Source organism: Taudactylus pleione, unplaced genomic scaffold, assembly GCF_031769625.1.
Source record: "Taudactylus pleione unplaced genomic scaffold, aTauple2 ptg000547l, whole genome shotgun sequence".
In the NCBI taxonomy this organism is placed as follows: domain Eukaryota; kingdom Metazoa; phylum Chordata; class Amphibia; order Anura; family Myobatrachidae; genus Taudactylus; species Taudactylus pleione.
The window spans coordinates 1,122,326-1,128,871 of NW_028284949.1; positions in this window are offsets into that span (position 1 = coordinate 1,122,326).

Here is a 6,546-nt window from a genome sequence, read left to right on the forward strand (position 1 = left end):
TGTTTAAACTTTGCATCACCAGATCAACCGATTGGAGCTTTCCCAAAGAGGTCGGTAAACTCCAAATCCTAGCTGGTAGCGCAGAGGCCATACTAGGTTCATTTGACTGTTCTCCTACCATCCTAGAACTTTTCTATGCTACTGGAGGTCCAGCTCAGTTGTCCCTTGATTCCATGACACCTGGAAACTTCATTGCCACTTTTGTTGTTAGTAATGCAGGATTTCCAGAAGATGGCAGGAAGTATTAACAATAAACTGAAGTCTGGAGTCAGGACAGAGCTAGGAACTCTGACATGGATGATCTTACATGTAGAACAAACACAGAGGTTCTGACTTGATGATGTAATAGGGAACACACTCTGGAGCAGGCTTTTATCAGTGAAAAAGGTGCACTCCATAGCTGTTCAATTAGGTAATTACTCCCTTCCAGCCGGTTTGTAAAAAATAACCAAAAACGATATAAAATGAAAAATAAACTGCATAAAAAAAGGTTAGCGGAGCCGCATGTAAAGTAGATATTCTTCTGTATGTTTTGTGTGCTGCAACATCACTACCCTCCATGATGTGTAGCTACTATTCACTGCTACACTACGATAGCTAATTATCCTGCCCTGTTTCTATTATCTGCTGAAATCCTGTGACCTACAGATAAGAATGAGTCCTCTGATACAGTGGTTCTCACTTATTTTTTTTGGAGAGTACCATATAGCAACTATGGGAATAAATTGAGTACCACCTTGCATAAGGTATGAATTTATTGTAGACAGACATTTTTTCCACATAGCACATTTCCCCCTCCATAAGCCCCTCTGTCTCATCCATAGGCTCACCCTGCAGACCAGCTCTCTGCCCACTCCGCAGACCTCTCTTTGCCCCTGCACTTACCTTGAGGACGTTTCTTCATTTTGCTGCTCCACGCTGCATCCAGTTCAGCTTAGACAAGGTAGTGAACTCAAGTATCTCCACTGATCGCTCAGCGATCTGGGAGAGGCTGTGCTGCTAGATCAGCCTCATGCATTTGTGCTGAGCCCAGCTCCCAAAGTCATCTGCTACACTGCAGTGCTTATCCTAAGTAAGCACTTGGGAGAAACCAGCCGCAATCACCAACAAAAAGGTGCTGCAGTAGCTACATACAATACCCATATTTAAGCAGGTTCATGTACCAGTGGTACCTGATGGTGGCACCAACTACTCTCCTACAACTAGTGGGCGGTAGACACAGGCGGTGGACAAGATTTAAACCGGCTCCAAATTATATCCTTTATCTAATGTCTTCCATAAAGTAGAATTCTTAGTACATTCCTGTTTGGTACAGCCCAGAGGGAATGGTGGGAGTCCCTAAATTCCAGTCAGGGTCCCATAGAAGAGAATGGCGCCATCCCTGGGCACAATCCAAAAAAGTGGTATGATGGTGCCGCACCTTCAGAGAAGTATAGGGATTAATAACTGTTATAGGAAGTACCTTAGTAGGTTCTGCTTCATAATGCACCTGCCTCTAAGAGGCTATGTCCAGGTACACTGTAACCAAGCAAACTCCATAGCGCCATATTGCACACCAATTTCTCCAGTTGTACCAACAGGCCATAAATACTAATTATATGTATTCTATATTATATATCTATGTTAATATGATTTAGTTAGAGTATTCGATTTAGTTTCAATGAACCTCCATGTAGGTTCTAATAAATCCAGTTTATTGAATCAGTGTACAGTTTTTATTATAAAACAGCACTCATACAGTAGCCCAACCTACTAACCCTCTAAAAGGGTTCCCATGATGATACAGTACATATGCCCCCCTCTATATCTCAGGTTACCCATGGTGGCTTCTGGGTTCTCACCTGAGTCTCCTCACAATACCGTAAAAGAGGTCGCTCTAAAAACAAAAACAGCGTTGCATGATGCAAAGTCCATGATTTCCTCATGTCAGGATTGGACCAACAAGCAGCTAAGGTCAGGGACTGGGTAATTACACTAATGAGGCCATGTACCTGGTAGAGGAAGGGCGTGACTCAGACCTGCACCCAATTCCGCACCATAGAGGGGTTTCACAGTGTTTAGCACCTGAGCCTGCATCAGTACCCCCATCGGCAACTTTACATAACTACAGGCGATTCAGGGTCATACCCATCTCCCCTTGCAGCTTACAAGGTGTAAATGGGCGTTGGCAGATAGGATGTGTGCCGTGGGCATGTAAATAGAATTGCAGGTGACTCAGATGGGCGTATGCAGAGACCCGGCTGATATCAGACAGAGGGCAGGGCTGGTGCCAGTCCTTAGTGTTAGTGATGTGGCCACATTGCATGCAGTATACCTATAGGAACCTGATTGCAGACCCCTAAAGGACATAGTATGATATACAGCCAATGTGTAATGCACATGGGACCACCCCAAACACACCCTCTCTCTTATTTGTTTTTTTTACTTACGTTCATATAATTTTAACAGAAACAAGAACACAACTTGGTTGATAATAATACGTTTTATTACCTTATTTATGTATACAGCATAAAGTAGCATACTATGTCCTTATACACAATGTACTGTTATGTCATCTACCTACTCACTATATAAACAGTACCACAATATAGATATAACATCAAACTGAACGTAACACATATTCCTATAGCCACTGTGCAACCTACAGCACACAATACACAGTATTAATATAAACATAGGGCAGCAATAAACATGAACTTTGAATAGACATAATACAGAAATATAAAAATAAATCACGATTAAGTGTTACATATAAACCAGAACGGTCAGCGACACACAGTGCTGGCAGCCATTTTGGGGGTATCCTTCAGAATACAGTCGATCGAATCATTAAGCTCCACAATAATGTCACTCGTTCCAAATTGATAGGTTGCATTCTCATGTATGGTGTTTCATCCACAGAATGGCTGCTTCTACTCTTTGTTAAGCTGTAGTTCTCATAAGAACCATCCGACAATTAATAGAGCATTGACAGCCTTTATTTTACACATGCTAAAGACAAGTGGAGCAAGAGTTCGAAGGGGGGTGGATACACCTACAAGTCCCCTACTGACTGTTACTACTGGTGCAGGCCCGGGGGAGATGGCAGAATGATGTCACTGAGGGGCAGGGACGTGCGATCAGGGTAGGCAGATCCTCCCCTCTCCTATCATAATCCCTGTCATGATGCGCCAGAGTTTTGATATAAAAACTGTGTTTTTATACATGTGTGCCTCCCCAGCCATTGACCTCACCACATATCACTGCTGAGGGGGTGGGGCGTAGCCTACTGCAGTATAAAGCCAGCTGCAGGTTTATTATGAAAACCTATGGGCTTTTTGTAGCTTTGGAAAGGTGGATCAATGCGCAAGCAAAAGCAACAAATTATTTATGATTTACTCTCCCAATTTAACTAAAAAAAAAACAAAACATACAAAAACACTTCCTTGGCCATTTTGGGTGGATTGCATTTGCCGTGTCAAGAGGAATGAGCACACTGATGGTGTTTTCTGAAAATGAGGAGCCTTCTGAAAGGAAGACAAAAAGCTATAACTTGTGTGGGTTCTGCATAAAGCAATCACTGATACTGGAATATGGCCGGGCCTGGAAGTGTCTTCAGGTTCCTGTGACATTATATTACAGAGATGTCCACGTACACTTATCCTTAAATCACGCCAAATAGTCCTATTTGGGGCACCATGAATGCTGTCATGCAACTTTTTCTTAAAACGTGTCTTAGTCTGCTATTTCGTACCAATAACTTTGTGACCAAAAAATAAAATATATCCCAAGAACTTAGCACACTATTAGCGCATTAAAGCACAAAACTCAGGAAAAAGTACATAAGCTGAGTAAAAAGAAAAGAAGAAATGTCCTGTACAAGTGACTCGCGCCATGACTCGTTATTCATGATGTTATTAATCGTCAGCGGCTGTAACACTAAAGGTGCATACACACACGATTTTTTTAACGATTATCATTAACGATATTGTTTATCATTCAATCGTTGAAAAAAATCGTTCACTTTCTAAGTTAAAACTAACGATTATCGTTCATGCGCGTTCACGTTTGTAGTTCAGTCAGACTGACCAACTGAACGATTTTAATTAAGGGAATATGCAAAAATCGTTTATAGTTCAAAAAAATCGTTCATTACATTTAGTAAATGAACGATTTTCGTAAATTTTTTTCCCTTGAAAAAATGAACGAAAATTTACTAAAATCGTTCATTTACAAAATCGTTGTGTGTATTTTGCATGCAGATACACCGCAGTCGCACACAGAATATAGGCATGCTGCATATCAATATAATCAGAAGCCGATTGCGCGTCCTATTTGCATCGCTTTGTGAATAAGACACATCTGAAGGGAGAAAGTTGCACGAAAAGATGATCATCGATACAGAGTCGTGCCATGGCATGTCCTGACTAGAAGGGCTGTTCTAGGCCCGCTCAGGTCCTGGCCCTCAGCAAAATTAAGCGGGAGACCTGTCACTCTTCACAGACAACTGTAAAGAAGCAGCAGACACGCGGGCTGTCAGAGAGGGTACATCCCAAGAGGATGGGGAGCGGAATAGTCCCCTCCCACTGGGCCAATCACTATTAATCTAAATAGTGTCCCATTAATAGAAGCATTGTCCCTGGTGGTTTAGTGAAGGTTTTCAGCCTGCTCCCAAGTCTGCGAAGGCCGATCTTCTGCCTGTGGCGACAGTGCTTTGTCCGCTGCAGCTGGGGAGTCAAAACGGGTGGCGGATGTGAGTGCTGCAAAGCAGCAACTCCGCCCGCCAGCCCTAGTAGTAGAAATAAAAAAGGAAAATAAACTAAAATAATATATGTAAAGAGCAGCTTTAAAAATATTATGCCCAGCACCTTTGGTGACTAAAAAAATAATGCCTGCCCTGGGCAGGAGTATAGGAGAGGAGCCTGAGCTGTCACAAAGTTAACTTTTTAGTGACCAGACTCCAACAGCAGCAGCTATACCCCATGGATTTCCAGTGTCCCCCCATGGCTGAAAGAGAAAAAATGTGTATGTCCCTACTCTGAATGAGCTCACTGCCAGCCAGAGTGTGAAATCTTACGTGAGGTAACACGCAAATGTGCAAGGTGGAGAAAACTAGGCCACAAAATATATTTTCTTCCAAAAATACTGGGGACTTCAGCTGACTTCATGTGTATTTATGTCCCTATAAATGTGCTTTTCTGTATGAATAGTGACTGGGAGGCACACAATCCGTCCCTTTTCATGTCAGACATCTTTTGCAGAAATGTACTTGATGTTTGCATGTGGAAAAATACAATGTTTTTCCAGGGTAGAAATGTTGCGCTCTCCATCCCGAGACCATTATTTATACATCACACTCTGCGAAACAAAATAATGTTATCACAGGTGGCGCAATACAAGGTGCATGAGTGGGACCACAATTCCTCACACAACGCCCAGGTCTACTCAGCTCATTCAGAAAGAGCAAAGCTTTGCGCCACTGTAGATGCCACTTAATGATCCTGGCAAGCCAAAACATTTGGACCACCTGTCTAATATACTGTTTCTCCTCTATGTGCCACCTACACCACTATGACTAACCGAGGTGTGTACTCTACAAGACCCCTGAAGGTGACCTGTGGTATCCGGTACCAGGACGTCACCAGCATATCCTTTAGCTCTTGTATGTTGCAAGGCAGAGCTGTTGCAGAGCGGAGTTTTTGATCCTGATACCACATGTGCTCAAGTGGATTGAGATCTAGTGAATTTGGAGGCCAAGACAATACTTTGAACTCTTCATCACGCTCCTGAAATCATTCTCGAGCAGTGCATGCAATGCGGCAGGGCGCATTATCCTGCAGAAAGAGGTCACTTCAATGGGACAATGCTGTTACCATGGAAGGATATATTTGGTCAGCAATGAAGTGGAAAGGTGGAATGTGTCAAATTTAAATGCACATGAATGACCCGTAACAAGGGTTTTCTTGCAGAACATTGGCCAAAGCATCACACTCCCTCCTTCAACTTTTCATCCCACAATGTATCCTGGTCTCGTGTCTAGGTAAATGGTGCACACGTACTTGACCGTCCAGATGGTGCAACAAAAGATTCATGAGATCAGGCAACATTCTTCCATTGAGCCAAGGTCCATTTCCATTGCTCATGTGCTCATCGTAGATGCTTTCAAAGTTGGACAAGGGTTAGCATTGAAACTTCATGAACTGGGTGTCGTGTCTCATTACTCCAGTCATCATCAACAAATTTTCTATTTGTGCAACAGTAGCTATCCTGTTGGTTTATACCAGACAGGTTATACTTACGTATTCTCGCGCATCAATAATTACACAGGTCTGTGATGAAAAAGCTTTTTTTAAAGAATTTATGTGATACTGATAGATTTTTGGCTACTAAACACGAAAATGAAAATGACTCCCGATTTTGCACATCACCTCACGTTTTTCTGCAAAACGTGTATTTATGAATGTCAATTAATGTATTCTGCCTACATTTATTATAAAAAACAGTGTCTTAAATGAATCCTGTCGGTAGTATAGAACGTTGCAATTCAGTTCTCGTCATAAAACTCCC